This window comes from Gossypium raimondii, chromosome 7 (genome assembly GCF_025698545.1).
Source record: "Gossypium raimondii isolate GPD5lz chromosome 7, ASM2569854v1, whole genome shotgun sequence".
NCBI classification, from domain to species: domain Eukaryota; kingdom Viridiplantae; phylum Streptophyta; class Magnoliopsida; order Malvales; family Malvaceae; genus Gossypium; species Gossypium raimondii.
The window spans coordinates 49,314,097-49,328,011 of record NC_068571.1 but is presented as its reverse complement, the minus strand read 5'-3'; the positions used below and the strand labels follow the sequence as shown (position 1 = coordinate 49,328,011).

Below are 13,915 nucleotides of genomic sequence, written 5' to 3'. Positions count from 1 at the left end.
CGTGCACAGATGCACCTTCCTCTAAACGATGAGCATAAAGACGCTGCTTCATATGTAGCTTACTAGTTAGAGTTTTCGACATACATATCTGTTCCAACCTCTTCCATAATCCAGCAGCAATTTTTTCCTTCATCACATCCTGCAAAATTTCGTTAGACAAATGCAGATGTAACTGTGTTAACGCCTTTCGATCCTTGCACTTCTTCTCTTCTTCCGTCAATGTTGAAGGCATCTTATCTACCCCTAGTAGGGCTTCCTCTAACTCCATATGTGCAAGAACTGCTTGCATCTTTATCTGCCACAACACAAATCTAGTGTTGCGATCCAATAGCAGAATTTCGTACTTCAAAGATGTCATTACCGTGATTGAGATGAACAACCCGAAAGCTCTGATACCAATTTGTGAAAAATATAATGTCGGTAATGACAATATATCGCAAATAAAAATAGAAATAGAAAAATAAAGAACACACAGATTTTACGTGTAAGCCCTTTCGGGAAAAAACTACGGGCAGAGGAGAAGAAAATTCACTATGTCGAAAAAAAATTAATTACAAGAGGAGTAGACTATGCCTATTTATAGGCTTGTAAACCTTATTCTAATATGAGTGAAACTCCTTATTCAAATAACATCAAATAGATAGAGTTTAATAAGGTTTAAAAAACATTATTCTAAAATAAAATAAAAGAAGTATAATTCTATAGGGATTTTACTTTTATTTTATTTTATTTTACCATAGTATTTTATTTAAATAAGGATTTGGGTCACTTAATTCTAACACTATTTTTTTCTTACTATAATACCTTGTTTTGACTGTATTGCACTATGTATCGTTTAATAATCGAATACATCCCCTATCTTTGGTTCAAATCGAATTTGAAATGGAGGAATTTCAAGTATATTTAGAACTAAATAGATCCCCCCGACACGATTTCTTATACCCACTTATTTTTTGGGAGTATATTTATGCACTTGCTCATGAGCATGGTTTAAATAAATCGATATTTTTTTTGAAAATCAGGGTTATGGTAATAAATTCAGTTCACTAATTGTGAAACATTTATGTAATGACCCAAATTCAAGGTTATCGGAATAGTGGTTTCGTAACCACAAATCCAATTTAAAGAGAATTTTATTTTAATATTTTTGCATGTTAGGAAAATCGTATGAAAATATAGATAGAAGAATTTTACCGATTTAGTGGTTAGTTAGAAAAAGAAATTATTGAAGAAATTGAGTAAAAACAAGGTATCGAGACCTCGATCTCGTAAAATCGAGTCAAAATATTTTTATAAATATTTATGAAGTGTTATTAATATGGTATTAAAATTTCGTTAGAAAATTTTAATGTTTGGGTAGTCAATTAAGTGAAAAGGACTAAATTGAAAAAGGTGTAAAAGTTACTAGAAGGATTAAATAGCTCAATTGTTAAATGACGAGGGACATAAATTGCAAATAAGCCCAAAAGAAAATATTTTGGGCGGCATAAGCTGAGAAAAATCAGGAGAATTGAAGAATTAAGGGTAAAATTGGAATATTGCAAAATTTACTTTAAAAGTTAGGACTAAAGTGGAATATCTAGATTTCTCTTTATTTTTCTGCATACTCATCAGCCAAAAAACGTCCTAAGGGTTTCTTCAAGCTGGTTTTTCTTAATTTTTGCACCAAGTGAGTTAATCCTTGCCTTTTTCTTATAATTTTTGTGTTTCTAAGACTTTTACAACTAGGTCCTATTACTAAATTCATTAGTTTTTGATTTTATGAATGAATTTGAAAGTTGCTATGAATATGTCCTGGAATTTATGATGAAATATGATTAAATTGAAGCTTTAAATTGTTTATGAGATGATTTTATTAGGTAATTTTAATAGAAATTGATTTGTAGGACTTAATTGTGAAAGAGTTTGGAAATAAAGTCTAGTGCTAAAATTCTTATTTCCAAAGCTTAAAAAGTAGTTTAAAGTGATGAGATAAAGTGTTAATTGAGAAAAATCAGCTTAATTGAGAGGTTAATTGAGCAGGGATGAAATTATCATTTATTGAAAGTTTAGGGAAAATGGTAATTAACATCATACACTAAAATAGTTTTGGACAGCAGCAGTACTCTAACTTTGAAAAATCACCAAAATTTTAGAGATCAAATTAGAGGATGAATAAAATATGAAATTAAATCTTATTAAGTCTAGTTTCTTATAAAAGAAACGGTGTAAGTAATGGAATTGTAAATCATGAAATATAATAGATTTTGTGAGACAAGGTCAGAATGAATTCAGGTTCCCCTGTTCTGACTTTGGAAAATCATTAAAATTTGTAAAAAAAATTATTATGAGTTATAATTTATATGGTTAGAATACTTAATGAGTCTATTTTCAGAAGAAACAAATGGAAACATCGTCCGAATTCTGTACAATGAGATAATTAATTTTTAGTGAAGAGAGGTCGGAACTGTTGAATAGTGAAATAGGGGAAACTTTAAAGAATAAACTGTACTTATTGGCTAAACCAAAAATTATGAAAATTTTATGGTAAGAAGATATGTGAGTCTAGTTTTGGGGAAAATTAGAAGATCTTAATTTGGAGTTCCGTAGCTCAAGATATAAATAATTTAGTGACTGTGACTCAGTGAGACTAGGGGTGTTCAGTCGGTTAACCGACCCGAAATTGTTAAAACCGAATTAACCGACCTCCCAAATTTTTTAACCGTTAACCGAACCGAATTTTTTTTAAAATAATTAACCGAACCGAAATTTTTTTCGGTTAATAAGGTCGGTTAACCGAATTAACCGAATAATATGTGTTGTTCATTTTTGGTTAAAAATTACCTGAATTACCCGATTTACCCGAATTACCCGATTTACCCGATTTACCCGATTTACCCGAATTACCCGAAAATTACCCAAATTACCCGAATTACCCGAATTAAATCACTACATAATTAAAAGCATTACATAAATCTTTAAATCACTACATAATTAAAAATATTACATAAGTCCTTGAATCACTACATAATTAAAAACATTACATAAGTCTTGAATTAACTACATAATTAAAAACATTACATAAGTCTAGAATTAACACATAATTGACATGTAAGTTTTAATATTCTCCATTTATATCCATGTCATCTCTCCAAAACATCTCCATTTGCATTAAACCTAAAAAAAACACGAGCAAAAATTTAGCATATAATAGAAATATACGCATTTAAAAAATCAAATAATATAAACAAACGAATAGATTATAAATTAACAAGAATAAGATAGTAGTAAGCATACCCTTCAACTCACAGCTCATGAATCTAGGGTAGGCTCTAATGCATTCAAGCAATGTCTAAACATTGAATCAATTAAATAAGTAAGAGTGATAATGTGATATGGTAAAAAATTGAAACTATTAAAATAAAACAATAAACATACCATTTTCAATCTTGTCAAGCTCTTGAATTTGTTCTTCAATCTTTTTTATGTCTTCTTGTGATGATGATCTTCGAATCCAATCTTGAGTACACACAAGAGCTTGTACAATTTTAGGAGTTAAAGAACTCCTATATTGATCAAGCACACGTCCCCACATGCTAAATCAGACTCAAGCAACCGTAGAAACCGGTATAGCTAACACATCTCGGCAATTTTTGAAAGAGTGGAAATCTAGGGCTGTTCACTTTCCACCACAATAAAATATCAAAATCTTCAACAAATTCTTCATTAGCCTCAGCTAGATATTTATCCAACTCAGATGTTTTATCCTCACCACAAATTTCCAACTCACGCTTTTTATACAAAGCTTGCATTCGCCTTTTCATTTTTTGTTGTGGTTCACCAATAGAAACATGTGTTGACACACTCGATTGGCTACAAGTACCATGAAGTGGAGGCTTATACTCATCAAACAAATCATACAAAGATTCCTTCAACTTTTGCATCATTTCACAAGCTTTTTCAGAACTAAACATTTCACTAAGTGCAAATTCAATATACTTTAGTTTTTGTCTAGGATCCAAAACACAAGCAACAAACATAAGCAAATTCATCTTATCAATATCACCCCAATACTTATCATACTTCTCTTTCATCTTGATGGCCATAACATTGAAATCAATATTACTATTTAACTGAGCATCTCGTAAAAGAATATCAATTTCGGAAAGCTCATCAAAAAAATTATTGGACGTGACATATGAAGTGCCAGATATACGCAAAGTGACTTCATAAAAGTGTTCCAAGAAATCCCTCAAGTTTCTAACATTATCCCAATCATCCACACTAGGCCAACCCTCTCCCCTTTCAAGTTCAGCCCTAAAGTTTGTATCTTGCTCCTCAAATCTCTCAAAAGCTCTCTCAAAGTTCTGAGCAGTGTCTAACATTAAGTAGGTCGAGTTCCACCTAGTACAAACATCAAGACACAACATCTTCTTGCACTCTATCTTTTCCACCACAACACACTCCTTAAACTTTTGTAACCTAGCTGAAGATTGTCTCACATATCTAACAGCCCCCCTAACACGTTCAATAGATTTATTCATTTCCTTTAAGCCTTCAACAACAATCAAATTCACAATGTGTGCCATGCATCTCATATGAAGATATTTACCATTTTGAACTAAACCCCCTCGAGGGTTAAATTTCTTTCTCAAATAACCAATGGCAACATCATTTGAACTTGCATTATCAACAGTAACAGTAAACAACTTATCAATCCCCCAATTCAACAAGCATTTCTCAATCACCATCCCAATGGACTCACCCTTATGACTAGAAATTGGACAAAATTTAAAATCTTTTATTCAATTTCCAATCATTATCAATAAAGTGAGCGTTGATACACAAATAATTAACTATTTGCAAAGATGTCCATGTGTCAGTAGTTAAGCAAACTCTAGAACAAGAACTTCTCAAAAGTTGCTTTATCTTGACCCTTTCATCTAGATACAATTGATAAACATCCCTAGTCATAGTAGTTCGTGAAGGAATATGAAACCTAGGACATGCCACAAACATAAATTTCTTAAAACCTTCACTTTCAACAAACTTGAAAGGTAATTCATCAATCAAAATCATTTGTGCTAATCCTTTCCTACATGCTTCTTGATCAAATCTCCAAGTTGAAAGATTCCCTTCCCCCCATTCAACTCCCTTTCTAGGTAAAACTAGTTGTCCTTGACTAGTGTCAACAACATTACTAGGATTTTTCTTACATGAGCCAATATGATATTTCAATGACCCTGTACCATTTTTTTTCATATCACAACAAAATTCCTTATCACAATAATTACATTTAGCCTTACTTGTACCCTCACTATTAATAAACTTAGTGAAGTGAGACCAAACTTCTGACCTTTGAGGAGGGGCTTTTCTTTTCCCAGAAGTAGTCCCCTTTGTTTGGATTGAAGCTCCAACCCCCGAATTTTCAGAATCTATCGAAGTAGGAGGTGTAACACTACCCTCAATAGATGTTGGTTCGGTTGACATTCTGCAAGAAAAAAAAGTATATAATAAATTAAAAAAGTATATAATAAATTAATCAAGATCATGTATCAAACAGACAAACACTCAAGATTTCTTAAAAATATAAATTCCAACACTCAATATTTAATAAGTATCCATGCATCATGCACGTTTAAGTTTAACCAATCACTAATTATTATAATTAAGTAATTAATTCCTCACATAAACCATTGCAATTTGCATGACTTTAGAATGATGCGAATACACTTAAAAGGATCTATATTGTAATTCATCAAGTAATTATTTGTATGACTTTAGAACCTAATTTGCATGACTTTAGAACCTAATAATAATGATTTTTCTTGTGGAGTTGAATGAACAAACTAAAGTTAAACTGTAATCATTTGTAATAGCAATTAGACAAGTGGACGAGCAAAATCCTTATTGGTTGAGACATTAAAAGTTCAATTTTAATGTTTTAGGGAGTTAATGTTTTATTTTGTCTTCCTATAATTTCATTTTATTTCTTTTATAATGTTTGGTTTTTATTTTATTTATTTAATTTATTACATATTTTATTTTTAAATTAAATTAATAGTTTTACCCCCTTAATTTATATTGTCGTGTATTACAATATATTTAATTTATTTTTATATAAATTATAATTCTATTGCAATATAACAGCAATTTTGGGAAGATCTATAACTGTCAAAAATCAAAATAACAATTAAAATTTTATGTCAGCCTCTTGCCCTCTTCAACCCTTAGCCTATCAACCTCCTTTTTCCCTATAAATAACAGTTTTGCATGGCCCTAAGGTTTAAACAAATAAGCTACATTACATACAATATCTGCAATGTCTTCTTCAAGAGCTGACCCTCTTTTCCATTTTTTTCCATTAGAAAAAAAAACGAATACTATCTATATCAGTCAACTGAGATTTGAAGAAATTGGAAAAAAAAAGGGAAATTTTAAGAAAGCAAACCTATTGGTGTGGTGGTCCGACACTCTGACTCGGCCACTCCGGCGTAAGAGAAATAGTGTGTGAGTGAAAGTTTAAGTGTGTGATTTTAGGGTGGGATTCGACTGAGATTGAGAGGAAGGAAGGATTTAGGGCTAGGGGGGTTGGGTGTTAAGAGTGTGAGTGAAAATTGAAAGGGAAAGTGAAAGTAGGGAGAGGGGGCCAGGGGGGGTAGTAGTCGGGTTGTGCTGAGAAGTGAGAAAGCAGAAATGGACATTGGACAGCAGCCAGCAAGTTTAAAATTGGGTTGGGTTTAAATTTGGGCTGGGTTTAAATTTAACTGGTTTAGGCCCTATATTGTTAATTTGGTTTCGAATTTTTTGATTAACGGTCCGTTTGAACCGATTTAACCGTTAACCGAACAAACCAAAAAAATTTAACCGACCCCCGACCGAATTTTTTCGGTTAACCGACCGATTAACCGAACTCGGTCGGTTAACCGAAAAATTTCGGTTTTAACCGAATAATGCACACCCCTAAGTGAGACAGCTTTGAATGCACTATAAATAATAATGGAATTATAAAGAATGTTACATATGAACATGAAATGTATTAGATTAATGATTAAATTTATTTATTTAGATCCAGAAAATTCAAATACGAAGCTAGATCGAGGAAAAGAAAAAGGTCGGGATTAGTAGATTTTTGGTTACGAACAAGTGTCGAGATAAGTTCGTGTAACTTGAATTATATTCCTAAATGCTTGAAATGTTTGTTATTGATGTGAATATGATTTGGATGTTTATTGTATGATAATTGATGAAGTATTGATACTCTTGATGAAAAGAGGAAATAAATCCCGGTTGAATGGAAGGAAAATTTAATGGATCTCTGAAAAGGAATTGACGGTAAAAAGGATCTAGCCCGAACGGGTGATCCTATTCTGATATAGCCCTCCTGAAGAATATGTGGAAAATAGATTTAGCCCGGACGGGTAATCCGAATTAGGGTCTAAATTTAGCTTTGGATGTAATTGGATCCAAGCTCATTAGAGTAATAGTCGTTGCGGATTTAGCTTTGGTAGTAATCCCGACAATACTCTATGAGTTTATATTACAGGGGATTTAGCCCGGGTAGGTAATCCCGCTGTAAGGACGAGGTTCGCGGGAGTGTGCTCTTTGAAATGAAAATGTGTGCACATGAATATGAATTGACGGACCCGAAATTGTACACTAAAGTGTACCTCTGAAAATCCATCAAAATTCCGAGAAATTCAACGGGATAAATATGGAAAAATAACAAGGAAATGGAAATCATGGTATTTATAAGCTCATCAATCATGATATATATTATTGATACATGAAAATTATTGGGCTAATTTGAATGTTGAGTTTGTGCATGATAGGGGAATAATGTATTGAACGGATGTATGAATGTTTATTGCATTGTATTGAAAATATTAGGTAAGTATAATTCTTGTTACATGAGCTTACTAAGCACAAAGTGCTTACCTTGTTTCTTTTTCCCCTGTTTTGTAGTGTTAAGAGCTCAGAGGTCAAATTTGGTCGGAGACTCATCACACTATCAACCTCAAGATCTCGGTATATAAAGAAACTTTATTTTGGAAATCAATAGCATGTATAAGCTAGTAAAGTAGATGTTAATGTAAAATGAATGTATAGTTAGCCATTGGTATGGTTAACAAATTTTGGTTTTGGTATGTGATGAGATTATCTTATGAATACGATAAATCTATCTTGAAAATATATTGAAATAGATTGGTTGTGTCGGATTGGTCTCGGTTTAAAATTTGCAGGGAAGATTAGATATTTATAAAGGGGTTATATTGAGTTTAAAAAAAATTAGTAAAATCTGGTAATACCTCGTATCCTATTCCGACGACGGATACGGGTAGGGGGTGTTACAATTTAATTCTTCGAATGGATCAATAGAATCGTTTGATTAGTTCTGCTAATGATTCCAACCGAAATCTGGTTTTTGGACACAACATTAATTTGTATTCTCAAATGATAGCGGCTAGATTTGCAGTCATTGTGGAAATTCCATTTTCCTTACGATTAATATCTTACTCACAAGGCGAAGCATAAAATCTCATAATTTACAATCAATTCATTCAATATTTCCTTTTTTAGAGGACAAATTCTCACATTTAAATTATGTGTTAGAGGCATTAATACCTCATCCCATCCATCTAGAAATCTTAGTTCAAGCCCTTCGCTCTTTGGGTAAAAGATGCTTCTTCTTTGCATTTATTACAGTTCTCTCTCTCAGTATTGTAATTTGAAGAGTTTTATTACTCCAAAGAAATCTATTTTGATTTTTAATCCAAGATTATTCTTGTTCTGTATAATTCTCATACATGTGAATACGAATCCATTTTCCTTTTCTCCGTTATCAATCTTCTCATTTACGATCAACATCTTCCGAGTCATTCTTGAGCGAATTTTTTCTATGGAAAAATAAAGTATCTTGGCGAAGTCTTTTATAATGATTTTTAGAAAAACCTATGGTTGTTCAAAGACCCATTCATACATTTTATTAGGTATAAAGGAAAGTCAATTCTGGCCTCAAATGATACGTCTCTTCTGAATTCTGATCAATAAGTGGAAATATTACTTTGTCGATTTATGGCAATATTATTTTTACCTGTGGTCTCAATCAGGAAGAGTCCGTAAAAATCAATTATCTAAATATTCTCTCGACTTTCTGGGCTATCTTTCAAGTGTACGATTAAATCCTTCAATGGTACGGAGTCAAATGCTAGAAAATTCATTTCTAATAGATAATGCTATGAAGACGTTGGTTACAAGAATTCCAATTATTTAGTTCATTGGATCATTGTCTAAGGCGAAATTTTGTAACACATTAGGGCACCCCATTAGTAAGCCGACGTGGGTCGATTCCCCCGATTCTGATATTATTGACCGATTTGTGCGTATATCCAGAAATATTTCTCATTATCACAATGGATCTAAAAAAAAGTTTGTATCGAATAAAATATATACTTCGGTTTTCTTGTATTAAAACTTTGGCTCGTAAACACAAAAGTACTGTCCGTGCTTTTTTGAAAAAAATTAGGTTCAGAATTTTTGGAAGAAATCTTTACGGAAACAGAAGAACATGTTTTTTCTTTGATCTTCCCAAGAGGTTTTTTTGCTTTGCAAAAGTTCTATAGGGGACGAATTTGGTATTTGGATATTATTTGTATCAATGATCTGGTCAATCATTCATGATTGGTTATGAAATTATGTAACTTCAATTATAAGAGGGGATTGGCCGGGTATTCTGTTTTTTTAGAGTCCTGTTTAGGGAATAAACAGGGTTTTAGATGGATACATAGAGAAAGTCGTGTGCAATGAAAAATGCAAGCTCGATTTGGGGAGGGATTTTTTATTCTTTAAAATTTTTTTCTTAAAAGACCATTCCAACAAAAGAAAAATTGTTTTATCACCAAAAGTTTAAATGGGTGATTTTAAAAAAGAAATACATTTAACATTTTCAACATTATTTTAATCACTATTAAGTGCACATTTTTAAACACATCAGTGAGAATTTTAACATGGTAACAATTGAGCCCAAATTTTTAAAATTGAAAAGTAAATAGATTAATTAGAGAGAATAAATTTTAAATATAAGAAGCGTAGAAAAATGTAAAACAAATTTTAATTCAATGCGAAGATGAAAATATTTATTTATTGAGTTATTCCATTGGGCCATTAATAAGTGATCCAGCCAAATACTTTTTAGTTTGGGCTTAATTGAAAGGAGATCAAACTATAAATGGCCAACCCCAATGGAGTATCCGTAAAACCTTCAACAAACAGAGCCATTTTAACATTTGTGCCATTTATGTCTTTATAGTTAGAAGGGACTGAATTGATTTTGAAATTCTGGGTGGTCAGAGTTTTTAGGTTATTTCACTTTTGGTTTTGTAAGTTATTTTGTTTAATGCTTAAAAAATCAAAATAATTTCAACGTCCAGTATAAATGGAATTAGATGGATACAAGGCAGCATTTGACATTTTATGTGCACAGGTACGACATTGTATATTTGGTGAAAGTTTAGGGATTAACTGTGACATTAACTCAAAGCAGAATAATGCTCCATTTCCCTCAAAGTTGAAGACATCATTATAACTTATCGACAAACAATTCTGCTTTGCTACGGGTGTGTTGGCAATGACTTGTGTGCATCAATCTTTTGCAAAAGCAAAGCCCAGCTTATTGCGGAACTAATAATTTTTTAGGGGATTCCCATTGTTATTCTGCCGTTTCAATTTCGTTTATCTATAGAAGTGATCATCGTAAACATAAGCAGGATACATGTAAAAACGTCGGTTGATGATCCCAATTTAAATCACTGGATTCTACAACGAGGCAGCAGCAAATTACTAGAATTGCTCAAGAGGGAGGTGTGTCTTAGTTGCCTTGCATGATTGAAACATGGCTACCTTAACCACAAATCTTGTTTTCTTGGCCCTTGCTAGTTGACCATGATTCCCAATGCATTCATTGAACCCCAGAAATCGTGCCAATCTCTCCATTGACTAGACAAAATGAAACTAGAGATAAGAGGAAACTTGAAATAACAATTACTCTCTTCATTGAAGAGATGTTGAGAATTGCTTTTTATTCCTGATAATAAAAGCCAACGTGGAACATATAAACATGAGTGTCCCATTCCTTTAATCAAAGACTCTCTATGTTCTGAGAATTTATTTTATGGACCTTCCTACTACATCATCCCTATGGCCACTGTGTGGTTTCAGGGATAAAGAAGTACCCCCAACAAGGTTAACCGTAATGGTTCTGCCAAGAAAACAACCAAGAAGTCGCAGGTCAAGTGCTTCGTCAAGGTCGTCAACTACCATATTTGATTGACGCCATAGGTTTACGTTTCAACTTCAATTGCTTTGTAAAGTAATTATGGTTTGAAAGGTAAACTATTAGAGATGAAGATAGGCAATTAAGAATAAAGTTGAACCTTGAAAGTGCCATTAGTGCTATGTACCGAAAATTATCATTCTTCATCTTCTGCTTTTGAATGAATAGTTCCCTTTAAGTTGGGTAATGAATGAGATGGAGACGGATTCATATGTTGTGCACAACATTTGTTTTCTTTTTCACAAATCTAATTAAGAATTATACTTTTGTGTCTTTTTTTAGCAACTTTTTGGGTCAATGATGAATCGTTTTGGTCATGGTGTGGGTTTTTGCTAAATGAATTCCTTTTTGCATTTCTTGGATTCATTGGAGATCTGTTAACACTTATGGCTGAGCGATATTTTCAGCCCTTCCTTTTAGGGTTTTGAGCCAGCAAATGAAATATTATTCAAGCGACCCGAATGTTGATGGGATTAATCAACTAACCATTTATGATTTTCTTTGTAATTTACAAGCATGAGCGTATACTTTCTAATTCTAGTTTAACTCTTTCTTCTTCTTTTTCCCTATTCCATCTGAAGCTATTGCCAATCTCTTTTTATTTAAATATTTTTAATATATCCATTCCTGAAACTTTATTTTATTTGTTATTCAATCATGGTGTGTTGTGGCTTCCTTGTTGAGTTTCTTGCACAATTGGTCCACGCATTTAAAAAGCAATGGCATTGTTCAATTTAGTTAAAGAAAGTGTACAGTTTTGATGAGTTGGAAATACTCTCTAATTATATTTGAGTTCCGAATCGTTAATTCCTTGCTCAATTATGTAGTATGCTTAAGTGCTTCATTGCCGAAATATCTTAATAAAACTCAAAGATAAGAAATTAACATCAGACTACAAATAGTTAAAAAATTCAACACGAATTTACAAATATAGAACTCATTTATTAAGCACTAGTCTAAGTCAGAGACTTTAAGATGGAAGAATTCTTATTTTTATTTCCTAAATTAAAAATAAAACAATTATCACTTATGTAACCAAAACATAAAGCATTCAAAATTCTTGATTACGTAGATCAAATGACTCCTCTTGAATTCGTCTCATTCTTCTTGAGCTCATGATTCTTAGAGACATATAATTTTGTCAATTCTTTTTCAACTTTCATATAAAATCTTTTGACAAAGTTGCCTTTTTTTTTTCGTTTACTTGACATTTTATAATTAAATCATAAGCAAATCGAATCACATGATTTCAGAATACAATTTTAGCCTCTGTATTATACTATTCTGAAAACTTAGCAGCATTATCACCATGCATGTTCTTTTTAGCATCTTTAATCCATCTGCGATATATATAATGCTAAAAAAATTTCTTAACATTTTTAACACTAAGAATCAGTAAAGTATGAGAGCAAAGATAGACACAAAACTCGAACTTCTTTCAAGTACAATGAATCTCCATGGCTCTTGAACTATTTTCACCTATCATCACTTTGAAAGTATAAATTCTACCATTTTGTGCAACTTCTCTCCATATATTGAATACTTTTTTTTAACTTATTTTAAATTTATTGGGAAACATTTATTTTAATGTTGTTAGTATATTTGATGTATTATTTTTTTAAACTTGTTTTTATATAAAAATAATAATATAAAAAATTAAAACAAACGGGCTGAGTCGAGTTCGGATTTTAGCATTTTTATCCGAGTTAGACTTAGGCAAAATTTTTAATCCATTTTTCGGGTTGGGATGAACTCGGACCTAAAAAATGAGACTAAAGTTATGTTGAGACCCGGCTCGGCCTAACCTGAAGTGGCCCATGATCACCTCTAATATAAAGCATGTGTTGATATATATATAGGAAATAGATAACTGTCCAAAAATAATGTAAAAGATGGGTCCAAAACTAAATTTAATGTTAGTATAGTTATCTAGTTTGCTCTTTTAGGGTTTAAAATTTAAATTTAAAAATCTTCTCTCATTCAAAAATGACCTCCATTAATGAAAAAGAAAATTAATTGTGCCTCCCACCCTTCCCAGCAAATTATCATTTCCTCATGGAAATTTGATTTTGCCCACCTTCCCAATCCATTATCATTTCCCTATGGCTTGTGAAAAGCAAAATTCTCTCTGTTAATGGATAGGGTTTACGGTTCTTCCCATGAATTATCATTTCCTTCATCTTTGTCCTTTCTCTTTCCAAAAAAGTAGTAATTTTCCATTGTCTCTGTAATTACTGAATTTTGTCCGGCTCGATTTCGTTTTTTTTTTTTTAATTTAAAAAAATACAAAAAATAAAAAATTATATTTTGGCCTCTAAACTTTTTTCAAATTTCATTTTGACCCCTAAATTTTCCTAAAATTATATTTTGACCCCTAAACTTTTTTTGAAATTACATTTTAACCCATAAACTTTTTAAATTACATTATGACCCCTAAATTTTCTCAAAATTATGTTTTGGACCCATAAGTGTTGCTACATTTGCAATCTAGTCCTTCTGGCAGCCAAACGCGATTTGCGCACCTACTCCCCGATTTTCCGGCCGCTGACCTAGGGCATGGCCTCCCTCCTCCCTAGCCACCTGCTCCCTGCAAAAAGAAGAGGA

At 32.1% G+C, this 13,915-nt stretch overlaps 1 pseudogene; it reads left to right on the top strand.

Annotated features, from left to right (window-relative positions):
• Positions 1 to 848: 848 nt before the first annotated feature.
• LOC128042364 (maturase K-like) lies at positions 849 to 9,684 on the top strand (annotated as a pseudogene).
• Positions 9,685 to 13,915: the final 4,231 nt, after the last annotated feature.